At 36.1% G+C, this 14,018-nt stretch overlaps 1 pseudogene; it reads left to right on the forward strand.

Moving 5' to 3' along the window:
• Positions 1-3,647: 3,647 nt before the first annotated feature.
• LOC123851833 (U2 spliceosomal RNA) lies at positions 3,648-3,762 on the forward strand (annotated as a pseudogene).
• The last annotated feature ends 10,256 nt before the right edge of the window (positions 3,763-14,018 follow it).

Raw genomic sequence — 14,018 nt, forward strand, 5'->3', positions numbered from 1 at the left:
AGAGGCAAATGGGATGGGGATCACATTAGAGGAGGTTTGTCAGGGTTACATTGGAACAAGTGTTTGCATTTAGGACAAACCCTTTGTTAATTAAATTTTGTTTTAATTCCAGTATAGTTAACATACACTGTTTTATTAGCTTCAGATGTACAGTATAGTGATTCAACAATTCTATGCATTACTCAGTGCTCATAATTGTACTTTTTAACTTCCATCACCCATTTCACCTATACCACCACCCACCTCCCCACCTCCCCTCTGGTAACCATCAGTCTGTTCTTGATACTTAACAGGTTGTTTCTTGGTTTGTCTCCTCTGAATCTTGTTTTTTTCTTTCCTTATTTATTTTGTTTTTTTAAATTCCACATATGAGTGGAATCATATGGTATATGACTTTCTCTTGACTTATTTTGTTTGGCATTTTACTCTCTAGATCCAACCCTGTTATTGTAAATGACAAGATTTCATTCTTTACCCATTAATCTATTGATGGACACTTGGGCTGCTATCACAATTTGGCTATTGTAAATAATGCTAAAATAAACATTAGTGTGCATGTATCCCCATAAATTAATATTCTTGTATTTTTGGTAAATAACCAATATTGCAATTATGGGATCATATAGACTTCTATTTTTAACTTTTTGAAGAACCTCCATACTGTCTTCCAGAGTGGCTGCACCAGTTTGCATTCCCAACAACACTGAAAGAGGGTTCTTTTTTCTCCATACCCTCAACACTTGTTCTTTCTTGTGTTTTTGATTTAGCCATTCTGACAGGTGTGAGGTGATACCTTACTGTAGTTTTGACTTGCATTTCCCTGATGTTGAACATCTTTTCAAGTGCCTTTTGACCCTCTGTGTGTCTTCTTTGGAGAGATGTCTGTTCATGTCTTCTGCCCATCTTTTAATGGGATTATATGTGGGATTTTGGTGTTGACTTGTGTAAGTTCTTTAAATATTTTGGATACTAATCTTTTACTGCATGTCATTTGCAAATGCCTTCTCTCATTCAGGAGGTTGCCTTCTAGTTTTGTTGATTGTTACCTTTGCTGCGCAGAAGCTTATCATTTTGAGGTAGTTCCAATAGTTTATTTTTGTTTTTATTTCCCTTCCCTAGGAACCATATCTATAATTTGTTGCTATGACCAATGTCAGAGATAATACTGACTATGCTGTCTTCTAGGATTTTTATGGTTTTATGCCTCACATTTAGGTCTTTCATCCATTTTTAATTTATTGCTGTTTATGGTATAAGAAAGTGGGCCAGTTTCATTCTTTTGCATGTAGCTGTCCAGTTTTCCCAACACCATTTGTTGAAGAGACTGTCATTTTCCCATCATATATTCTGTCCTTTGTTGAAAGTTAATTAACTATACAATCGTTAATTTATTTCTGGGTTCTCTATTTTTTTCCATTGATCTGTGTGTCTATATTTATGCCAGTACCATACTCTTTTGATTATTACAACTTTGTAGTATAACTTTAAATCTGGAATTATGATACCTCCAGTTTTGTTTTCTTTCTTTTTGAAGGTTATGTTGGCTATCGGGGGTCTTATGTGGTTCCACATAAATGTTAGGATTGTTTGTTTTATTTCTGTGAAAAAATGTTGTTATTTTTACAGGTATTTCATTAAATGTGTAGATTTCTTTGGGTAGTACAGACATTTTAACAATATTTGTCCTTCCAACCAATGAGCATGCCATGTCTTCCTTTTATTTTTTTTTTTTGAAAAGTCTTGATTTTTTTTTTTTTATATATGTTTTGTACTTTTCAGAGTACATGTCTTTTACCTCTTTGGTTAAGTTTATTACTATATTCCTATATTTTTTGTTGTTGTTGTTACAATTATAAATAGGATTTTGTTTTTATTTTCTTTTTCTTTTTTTTTTCTGATAAAAGGAATGTGTGTGTGTGTGTGTGTGTGTGTGTGTGTGTGTGTGTGTGTGAGAGAGAGAGAGAGAGAGAGAGAGAGAGAGAGAGAGAGAGAGAGAAGGGGCAGAGGAAGAGGGAGAGAAAGAATCTCAAGTAGACTCCATGCTGAGAGCAGAGCCCAACACAGGGATCCATCTCATGACCCTCAGATCATGACCTGAGCTGAAATCAAGAGTCAGACACTTAACCAACTGAGCCACCCAGGCACCCTAGATTCATTTCTTAATGTCACTGTCTGCTACCTCATTATTAGTTTATAGGAATGCCATCCATTTCTGTACATTGATTTTGTACCCTGACTTCATTGAATTTGTTTATAGTTATAGTACTTTTTGGTGGAGTCATAAGGATTTTTTATACAGAGTTTCATGTCATCTGCATATAGTGCAAGATTTACTACTTCTTTACCAATTTGAATGTCTTTTATTTCCTTTTGTTACCTAATTGCTGTGGCTTGAACTTCTAGTACTATGATGAATGAAAGTGGTGAGAGGGGACATCCTTGTCTTGTTCCTGACTTGAGGAGAAACACTTTCAGTTTTTCCCCTTTGAGTATAATGTTTGTTGTGGGTTTTTCATGTAAGACCTTTATTATGTTGTGGTCCATTCCCTCTAGACCTCCTTTGTTGAAGGTTTATCACCTTACTTTCTCTTTTATTTTGTGGAACAGTTTGAGAATAGATATAACTCTTCTTTAAATGCTTGGTAGAAGATGCTTGTGAAACTTCCTGGTCCTGGAGTTTTGTTAGCTGGGAAGTTTTTGTTACTAATCAATTCATTGCTGGTAAGCAGCCTGTTCAAGTTTTCTATTTCTTCCTGATTCAGATTTGGTAGGTTATACCATTCTAGGAATTTATCCATTTGTTCTAGGTTGTCCAATTTGTTGGCATATAATTTTTCATATTATTCTCATAATTTTTTGTATTTCTGTGATGCTTCTTATTTCTTCTCTTTATGTTTTTGTTTATTTGGGTCCTCTTTTTTTATGAATCTGGCTAGAGGTTTATCAGTTTTTTGAATCTTTTCAGGGAACCACCTACCAGTTTTATTGCTCTGTTCTATTCTTTTTTGTTTGTTTCTGGATCATTTATTTCTGCTCCAATCTTTTTTATTCCTTCCTTCTGCTTGTTTCAAGTTTTGTTTGTTGTTCTTTTTCTAGCTCCATTAGGTGTAAGGTTAGGTTATTTATTTGAGATTTTTCTTGCTTCTTGAGGTGGGCCCGTTTTGCTATAAACTTCCCTCTTACAATGACTTTTCCTTCATCCCAAGGATTTTGGACCACTGTGTTTTCATTTTCATTTGTTTTTATGTAAGTTTTTTATTTCAATTCAATTAGCCAATGTATAGTACATTTTGATCTCTTCTTTGATTTCTTGATTGACCAATTCATTGTTTAGTTGCTTGTATTTATTTTTTATGTTTTATGTGTTTGTGCTCTTTCCAGATTTGTTCTTGTGGTTGCTTTTTGGTTTCATAGCATTGTGGTCAGAAAACATGCATGGTATAATTTTGATCATTTTGAATTTGGTGAGACTTGTTTTGTGGCCTAATATGTGATCTATTCTGGAGAATGTTCCATGTGCACATTAAAAGAAGGTATATTCTACTGTTTTAGGATGGAATGTTCTGAATATATCTGTTAAGTCCATCTGGTCCAGTGTGTCATCCAAAGCCACTGTTTCCTTTTTGATTTTCTGTGTGGATGATCTCATCACTTCTTGGCTTTTTGGCTAAGATCAAGTGTAGTATCTGTGTGGATTATCTGTCCACACAAAATGTAGGGCATTAAAATCCACTACTATTATTGTATTACTATTGACTATTTCCTTTGTGTTTGTTATTAACTGTTTTGTGTATTTGAGTACTCCCATGTTGGGTGCATAAATATTTATAATTGCTGTATCTTCTTGTTGGATTGTCTCCTCTATTATTACATGGTGACCTTTTTTGTCTCTTGTCACAGGCCTTGTTTTAAAGTCTATTTTGTCCAATATAAGTATTACTACCCTGGCTTTCTTTTGACATCCATTTGCATGGTAAATATTTCTTTATCCCATTACTTTCTATCTGCAGGGGTCCTTACATCTGAAATGACTCTCTTGTAGGCAGCATATAGATGGGTCTTGTTTTTTTTTTTTTTTTCCCACTGTATAAGTCTATTATCTTTTAATTAGAGAATTTAGGTCATTTACATTAAAAGTAACTATTGATAGATATTGATGTATTTATTGCCATTTTTGTACCTTTTTGTGTTTTTTTTTTTAATAGTTTTTCTCTGATCCTTTCTTCTCTTGCTCTCTTTCATGGTTTGTTGGCTTTCTTTAGTGATATACTTGAATCCCTTTCTCTTTATTCTTTGCATATCTATTATTGTTTTTGATTTCTGGTTACCATTAGGTTTGTATATAACATTTTCTGCATATAGCAAGAAAGTTGATGGTGACTTGAATTTGAACCCATTCTTTACTCCTCTAACCCCCATATTTTAGTGATATGGTTTATATTTTACTTCGTTTTATTTTATGAATGCCTTAACTGAATTTTACACAAATACCTGTTTTGTTGCTTTTGTGTTCCTTACTTTTCATACTCTCACTTATGGTCTTCCATTTCCAAGCAAACTGCCCTCTTTAATTTTTTTTAAGGGTCAGTTTAGTGGTCATGAACGCCTTTAGTTTTTGTTTGTCTGAGAAACTCTTTTTTTTAAGATTTTATTTATTTATTTGACAGAGAGAGAGACAGCGAGAGAGGGAACACAAGCAGGGGGAGTGGGAGAGGGAGAAGCAGACTTCCCGCTGAGCAGGGAGCCTGATGTGGGGCTCGATCCCAGGACCCTGGGATCATGACCTGAGCCGAAGGCAGACGCTTAACGACTGAGCCACCCAGGCGCCCCCATCTGAGAAACTCTTTATCTCCCTTTTTATTCTTAGTAGTATCCTTGCTGGATAGACTATTCTTCACTACAGGTTTTTTTTGTTTTTGTTTTTTTTCCCCCAGCACTTTGAATATATCATCCCACTCCCTTCTGGCCCTCAAAGATTCTGCTGAAAAGTGGCTACTAACCTTATGGGGTTTCCTTTGTGTGTAACTGTCACCTTTTTTCTGGCTGATTTTAATTTTTTTTTCCCTAATCACTTCTTTTTGCCATTTTAATTACTATGTGTCTTGGTGTGGACTTCTTTGGGTTGATTTTCCATGACTCTGTCCTCCAGGTCATTAATGCATTTATCTCCTTCCTCTAGCCTACTATTTATTCCATCAAGATTATTTTTAATTTCATTTATTGTGTTCCACATCTCTGATTAGTTCTTTTTTTTAATCTCTGTGATAACAGTCTCACTGATGTCTTTTGCACTCTTTTTCAACTCCAGTGAATATATTTATGATCACTACTTATTTTTTTAATTTTTTTTTCAAATTGCTGTTACTTAACATACCATTTCATATTAGTTTCAGATGTACAACATAGTGATTCTATACTTCCATGAAATACCTGGTGTTCATCACAACTAGTGCATTTCTTAATCCCCCATAACTTCTTTAACCCCTACTCCCCCAATCCTTCTGCTAACCATCAGTTTGTCTCTATAGTTAAGAGACTGTTTCTTGGTTTGCCTCTCTTACTTTTTTTCCCCTTTACTCATTTGTTTTGTTTCTTAAATTCCACATGTGAGTGAAATCATGGTTTATGTCTTTCTCTATTTCATTTTGCATAATACTCTCTAGCTCCATCCCTGCTGTTTAAGAGGAAATATTTCATTTTTTTTAATGTCTGAGTAACAGTCCATTAGGTATACACCACATTTTCCTTGTCCATTCATCAGTCCATGGACACTTTGACCATTTCCATGAATTAGCTATTATAAATAAAACTGCTATAAAAATAAAGGTGTATGTATCGTTCGGATTAGTATTTTTTGTATTCTTTGGATAAATACATAGTAGTGGAATTGATGGATCATGAGGTAGTTCTATTTAACTTTTTGAAGAACCTTCATACTCTTTTCCAGAGAGGCTGTATCATTTTGCATTCCCACCAACAGTGAGAATGTTCCCCTATCTCCACATCTTGGCCAACTCCTGTTGTTTCTTAGGTTGTTGATTTTAACCATTCTGTCAGGTGTGAAGTGACATCTCATTGTAGTTTTGATTTGTATTTCCCTGATGATGAGTGATATTGAGCATCTTTTCATGTGTCTGTTCGTCATCTGTATGTCTTCTTTGGGAAAATATCTATTTATGACTTCTGCACATTTTTAACTGGATCATTCTTTTATGGGTTTTTGAGTTTGATAAGTTCTTTATAGATTTTGGATACTTAACCCTTTATCAGATATATCATTTGAAAATATCTTTTCCCATTCCATAGGTTGCCTTTTAGTTTATTGATTGTTATCTTCACTGTGCTGAAACTTTTAATTTTGATGTAGTCTTAGTAGTTTATTTGTGCTTTTGTGTCCCTTGCCTCTGGAGACACATCTAGAAAGAAGTTGGTACAGCCAGTGTCAAGGAGAATACTGCTTGGGTTTCCTCTAGGATTTTAATGGTTTCCTGTCTCACAGTTTCATTCTTTTGCATGTAGCTGACCAGATTTGCCAACACCATTTGTTGAAGAGACTGTTTTTTTCCCATTGGATAGTCTTTCCTGATTTGTCAAAGATTAGTTGACCATATATTTGTGGGTCCATATCTGGGCTTTCTATTCTGTTCCATTGATCTATGGGTCTATTTTTGTGCCAGTATGATACTATCTAGATGACTACAGGTTTGTAATATAACTTGAAGGTTGAAATTCTAATGCCTCAAGGTTTTCTGTTTCAAGATTGCTTTGGCTATTTGTGGACTTTTGTGGTTTGATACAAATTTTAAGATTATGTGTTCTAGCTCTGTGAATTTAGTACCTCACTTACTTTGATAGACAGATCATCCAAACAGAAAATCAACAAGGAAACAGTGGCTTTGAATGATGTACTTGATCAGATGGGTTTAAAAGACATATTCAGAACATTCCATCCTAAAGCAGAAAATTGAACATTCTCCAGAATGGATTGCATATTAGGCCATAAAACAGGTCTCAACAAATTCAAAAAGATCAAAATCATACCATGCATGTCTTCTGACCACAATGCTATGAAACTAAAAAGCAACCACAATTACAAATGGAGGTTAAATAACATGTTACTAAATAATGAATGGGTCAATCAAAGCAAAAATTACATAGAAGCAATTGAAAATGAAAACACAAGAGGTCCAAAGCACCAGGGTGGCTCAGTCAGTTGTGTCTACCTTCAGCTCAGTTCATGATCCCAGAGTCCTGGGATTGAGCCCCACATTGGACTCCCTGCTCAGCAGAGAGCCTGCTTCACCGTCTCTCTCTGCCCCTCCCCCTTTGCTCGTGCTCATTCTCTCGCTCTCTCAAATAAATAAATAAATCTTGAAAAAGAGAAAACACAGTGGTCCACAATCCCAGGGATGCAGCAAAAAGGTGTAAGTTGTTAGTTTATTGATTGTTATCTTCACCGTGCAGAAAATTTTATTTTGATGTTGTCTCAGTAGTTTATTTTTGCTTTTGTGTCCCTTGCCTCTGGAGACACATCTAGAAAGAAGTTTTGTTATTTATAGCAATACAGGCCTACCTCAAGAAGTAAGAAAAATATCAAATAAACAACCTAAACTTACACCTAAAGAAAATAGACAGGGGCGCCTGGGTGGCTCAGTTGGTTAAGCGACTGCCTTCGGCTCAGGTCATGATCCTGGAGTCCCGGGATCAAGTCCCGCATCGGGCTCCCTGCTCAGCGGGGAGTCTGCTTCTCCCTCTGACCCTCCCCCCTCTCATGCTCTCTCTCTCTCATTCTCGCTCTCAAATAAATAAATAAAATCTTAAAAAAAAAGAAAATAGACAAACAACAACAAATGAAGCCTTAAACCAGAAGAATAATTAAGATTATTGCCAAAATAAATGGCATAGAAAAAAAAGAAACAAACAAAAACGATAAAGAGATCAATGACAATATGACCTGTTCTTTGAAAAAATCATGAAAATTGATAAACCTCTAGCCAGACTCATCCAAAGAGAAAGTGAGCAAGAGAACCCAAACAAAATCACAATTGAAAGAGGAGAAATAACAACAAGCACTATGGAAATAAAAACAATTATAAGAGAATATTATGAAAACCTATGTGCCAACAACTTGGACAACTTAGAAGAAATTTATAAATTCCCAGGAACATGTAACCTATCAAAACTAAAGCAGGAAGAAATAACAAATTTGAACAGACTGGTTACTAGTATTGAAATTGAATCAGTAATAAAAAATAAGAAATCCTAACAAAAGTCCAGGACCAGATAGCTTCAAAGGTGAATTCTACCAAACATTTATTTGTATGTATATATGTATATAATGATTGATTGATTGACTGATTTGGAAGATGAGAGAGTGGCCTTTATTGTAGGCTGAGAAGGGCACAAGAGCAGACCACAAATAGAACTGAACAGCACTCTGGCTGTTCTGGTCAAGTGAGGTGGCTCACAGTGGGAGTTCAGGACAGTAGCTTCAGGTGCTGCACTTCCTGGGGGAGTACTTGTACTGCATAGCATTGAGGACTTCATTCTACCAAACATTTAAAGAACAGTTAATACCTGTTCTTCTCAAACTGTTCCAAAATATACAAGAGCAAGGAAAACTTCCAAATCCATTCCATGAGTAAAGTATCACCCTGATACCACAACCACATACAGATACCACAAAATACAAGAACTACAAGCCAATATCTCTTCATGAACAGAGATACAAAAATACTTTAAAAACATATTAATGAACTGAATCCAACAATACATTAAAAAAAAAAATCATGGGGTGCCTGAATGGCTCAGTAATTAAGCGTCTGCCTTCGGCTCAGGTCATGATCCCAGGGCCCTGGAATCGAGCCCCGCATCAGGCTCCCTGCTTAGCGGGAAGCCTGCTTCTCCCTCTCCCACTCCCCCTGCTTGTATTCCTGCTCTCACTATCTCTCTCTGTCAAATAAATAAATAAAATCTTACAAAAAAAAAATCATGCACCATGATTAAGTGGAATTTATTCCTGGAATTCAAATGTGGTACAATATCTGCAAAACAATCAATGTGATAGATCATAATAAGAAGAAAAAGGATAAAAACTTAATGATCATTTGAGTAGATTCAGAAAAAGCATTCGACAACTTACCTCCATTCATGATAAAAAGCCTTCTGCAAAGTATATCAAGAGGAAACATACCTCAACATAATAAAGGCCTTATATGAAAAAACAAAAACAAAAACAAAAAAACAGCCAACATCATACTCAATGGTGAAAAACCGAGAGCTTCTTCCCTAAGGTCAGGAACAAGACAAGGATGCCCACTCTCACTACTTTTATTTTACATAGTACTGGAAGTCCACCCATTGAAATTAGACAACATAAAGAAATAAAAAACGTCCAAATTGGCAAGGAAGAAGTGAAATTTTCACTGTTTGCAGATGACATGATACTATATATGGAAAACCCAAAAATGTCACCAAAAAACTACTAAAACTGATAAATGAATTCATCGAAGTTACAGGATACAAAATCAATGTACAGAAATTGGTTGCATTTTTATACACTAATAATGAAGCAGCAGAAATAAAAATTGAGAAAATAATCCCATTTACTATTGCACCAAAGCTAATAAAATATGTAGGAATCAACTTATCCAAAGAAGTGAAAGACCTATACTCTGAAAATTATATAACACTCATGATTAGCTTCATTATTTTCCATTATTTTGACTTCTATGTCACTGAATTGTTCCTCTGTTCTCCAGCCTGCTTCTTTCATCAGGCCTGTTTCAAATCTCATCTATTGCTCTCTTCATCTCTGATTGATTCTTTTTTAACTCTTTTATCTCTGTGGTAAGGGTCTCAGTGATGTCTTCTCTTCTTTTCTCAAACCCAGTGAGTATCCTTAGGATCTTTGCTTTAAATTTTCCATCAGGCATGTTATTATATCTGTTTAGGTTAGATCTCTAGCCGTGGCCTTATCTTATTCTTTCATTTGGGATAAATTCCTCTGTATGCATTTTGTCTACATCTCCACCGTCTTCTGTGTGTATAAAAAACTAAACCAACCAAACAAACAAAGAAAAAACAGTTATGTTTCCTGGCCAGTAATGGCTTTATGAGGAAGAGATCACATAGTGCCCAGGGCTTGGTGCTTCAGGAAGTGCCTCTGGTGTGTGCTGCATGTGCTCTGTTGTTGTGTTCTGGTTGGTCATCCTTTGGACCAGTTGTCTGCAACAGCTCTCCTTGTCTGCTGTGGGCAGTGTTTGGTCCCTGGCATGAATGTGACAAGTTTAACCTGAGTGTGCTCTGGTCTGGTTAAATGATACCTGACACCACCTCCACCAAAACTGAGGCCCTGCAGAACTCTCTGGTTGGGATATATAGCATGGGCAGGGGTTTGCGCTGGTCTGCTGGGGGAGGGGCCTGCCACACTGGGACTCAGGCAAGATTGACTGAGAAGGGAAGCCCCTCCAGAGCACAGGAGGGGGTGCTTGGTGTAAGTGCAAGTTAAGCATCCAGTGTGTGTGTGCTGTTCTGCTTCCTGCTGGTAAATCTGAGTTTAAGCTGAGGGGCAGGTGAGAGAAATGTTGCCAGAGAGCACCTCTGTTCCTAGAGGGCATCCCCATGAATGCTGTCTCTCAGGTAGGCACTCTGAACAGAGCAACTAACCTCCACCTTGTCTGCCCCAGGCATTTTTCAGGTCACTGTTTCCATGTTGTCTGCCCCTGGATTGTTTGCCTGCCTTCTCTCCAGGAGCAGCACAATGTCCTCCATTCTATATAGCATCCAAGCCAGCTGACCTTTCAAACTCCAGACTTTAGAGATATGGTGTGGGCAGTGGTTGTGCTGGTTTTCTGGGGTAGAGGCCCACCACACTGGGACTGGGGCATGCTTGACTGAGAAGGGTGGTCCCTGTAAAGTGCTAAAGTGGGGGTTTGGTGTAAGTATGTTCAGCAGTCTTTGTGGGTTCTGTGCTGCTTTCCACAGATGGCTCTCATGAAAGAAATGGAAAGCCATTTCATTCTCATGGGTTGGAACAAAAAATACTGTTAAAATGTCTATACTACCCAAAGCAATCTACACCTTTACTGCAATCTCTATCAAAATACCAATAGCATTTTCCACAGAATTAGCATAAACAGTCCTAATTTGTATACAAAACTAAAATTTGTATGGAAACACAAAAGACCTCGAATAAACAAAGCAATCTTAAAAAAGAAAAACAAATTGAGGTATCACAATGTCAGATTTCAAGTTATATTATAAAGTGGTAGTAATTATTATTATTATATTTTTTAAAGATTTTATTTATTTATTTGACAGAGAGAATGTGCACTTGAGAGAGAGAGCAGGAGTGGGGGAGGGGAGAGACAGAGGGAAAGAGGGAAGCAGTCTCCCCACTGAGCAGGGAGCCTGATGGGGTACTCAATCCCAGGACCCTGAGATCATGATTTGGGCCAAAGTCAGATGCTTAACTGACTGAGCCACCCAGGCACCCACAAAGTGCTAGTAATTAAGACAGTAATGTACTGGCATAAAAATAAATGCATAGATCAATGAAATGGAATAGAAAACTTATTAAAAAAACACAATTATATAGTCAATTAATCTTTTACAAAGGATAAATGGATATCCAATGGGAAAGGCAGTCTCTTCAACCAACAATTCTAGGAAAACTGGACAACCACATGCAAAATAATGAAACTGGACACTTTCTTATACCATTCACAGAAATGAACTCAAAATGAATTTAAGGATAGATTTTTATATTTATGCCAAAAGTAATTGGATTTTAAAAGGGATTTCATTGAATCTGTAGATCATTTTGGGTAGTATGGGCACATTAACAGTATTAAATTTTCCAATCCATGAATATGAAGTGTGCTTCCATTTTTTGTCTTATTTTTAATATCTTGCAACTATGTTATATTTTTTCATTATATGATTTTTCATCTACTTTATTAATCCCTAAGTTTTTTTGTATGTTATTATAAATAAAATTTTCTTACTTTCTTTTCTGGTTATTCATTGTTATTGTATAGAAATGAAATTGATTTTGTATTGACTTTGAATTCTGCTACTTTGTTTAATTCACTTATTAGTGCTAGCATATTCTTGATGGAGTCTTTGTGATTCTCTACATATAGGTTACATTTGTGAATAGGCCAAAGTAATGATTAAAAAGAAAACCAAAGCAAGAGTCATCACATTTCTGAACTTTAACTTGTGTTACAAAGCTGTAATCATCATGACAGTATAATACTGATGCAAGAACAGACACATAGATCAATGGAAAAGAATAGGAACCCAGAATGGACCCTCAACTATATGGTCAACTAATCTTTGACAAAGAAGGAAAGAATATGCAATGGAAAAAGACAGTCACTTCAAGAAATGGGGTTGGGAAAACTTGACAGCCACATGCAGAAGAATGAAACTGGACCATTTTCTAACACCATACACAAAGATAAATTCAAAATGGATGAAAGACCTACATGTGAAACAAGAAATCATCAGAATGCTAGAGGAGAACAGAGGGAGCAACTTCTTGGACCTCAGCTGCAGCAACTTCTTACAATACATGTCTCTGGAGGCAAGGGAAACAAAAGCAAAAATGAACTACTGGGACTTCATCAAGATAAAAATCTTCTGCACAGCAAAGGAAACAATCAACAATACTAAAAGGCAACCAAAGAATGGGAGAAGGTATTTGCAAATGACATATCAGATAAAGAGCTAGTATCCACATTCTATGAAGAACTTAATCAAACTCAACACCCCCCCAAAAAAAAAATTCCAGGCAGGAAATGGGCAGACGATACAAACAGACATTTCTTTAAAGAAGACATACAAATGGTTAACAGACACATGAAAAAATGCTCAACATCACATATCATCAGGGAAATACAAATGAAAACCACAATGAGATACCACCTCACACCTGCCAGAATGGTTAAAATTTACAGGTCTGTAAACAACAGATGCTGGTGATGATGCAGAGAAAAAGGAACCCTTTACACTGTTGGTGGGAATGCAAACTGGTGCAGACACTGTGGAAAACAGTATAGAGGTTCCTCAAGATAGTTAAAAGTAGAGGTACCCTATGACCCAGCAATTGCACTACTAGGTATTTACCCCAAAGATATAAATCTAGTGATGCGAAGGTGCACGTGCATCCCAATGTTTATAACAGCAATGTCCACAATAGCCAAAATACAGAAAGAGCCCAGATGTCCATTGACAGATGAATGGATAAAGAAGATGTGATATATATATATATATATATATATATATATATATATATATATATTCCCCACCATCAACAAGAATAAGATTTTGCCATTTGCAATTACATGGATGGAACTAGAGTGTATTAGTCTAAGCGAAATAAGTTATTCACAGAAAGACATGTACCATATGATTGCACTCATATGTGGAATTTAGGAACCAAAACAGATTAACATTGGGGAAAGGAAAGGAAAATAAAGTAAAATAAAAACAGAGAGGGAGGCAAAGCATAAGAGACTCTTAACCATAAGGAACAAACTGAGGGTTCCTGGAGGGGAGTTGGGTTTGGGCTATGCAGTAATTGAGTGATGGGCATTAAGGAAATCACATTATGTAAAGAGTACTGGGTGTTATATGCTACTCATGAATCACTAAATTATACGCATGAAACTAATACACTATATGCTAACTAACTTGAATTTAAATAAAACATTTATTTAAAAAAGAAAGGATAAGAAAATATCTCTCAGAAGATGAAATGAAAAATGAAGGAAAGGATAGGAAATGGGAATGAGAGTAGGCACCACGGGAGAAATAATGGGTGTTAGGATAGGTGAATTACTTTTGGTGGTTATAAAAAATAATAGCCAAGGTAAGAAGGCAACCCGAGTGTCCATCCATAGATGAATAGATAAAGAAGAAGTGGCAGACATATACAATGGAATATTATGCAACTATAAAAAAAGAATTCAATCTTGCCATTTGCAACTACATGGATGAATCTAGAACAT

The sequence above is a fragment of the Mirounga angustirostris genome, unplaced genomic scaffold (assembly GCF_029215605.1).
Source record: "Mirounga angustirostris isolate CCGP_5_RB_7025 unplaced genomic scaffold, mMirAng1.0.hap1 SCAF_11, whole genome shotgun sequence".
In the NCBI taxonomy this organism is placed as follows: Eukaryota; Metazoa; Chordata; class Mammalia; order Carnivora; family Phocidae; genus Mirounga; species Mirounga angustirostris.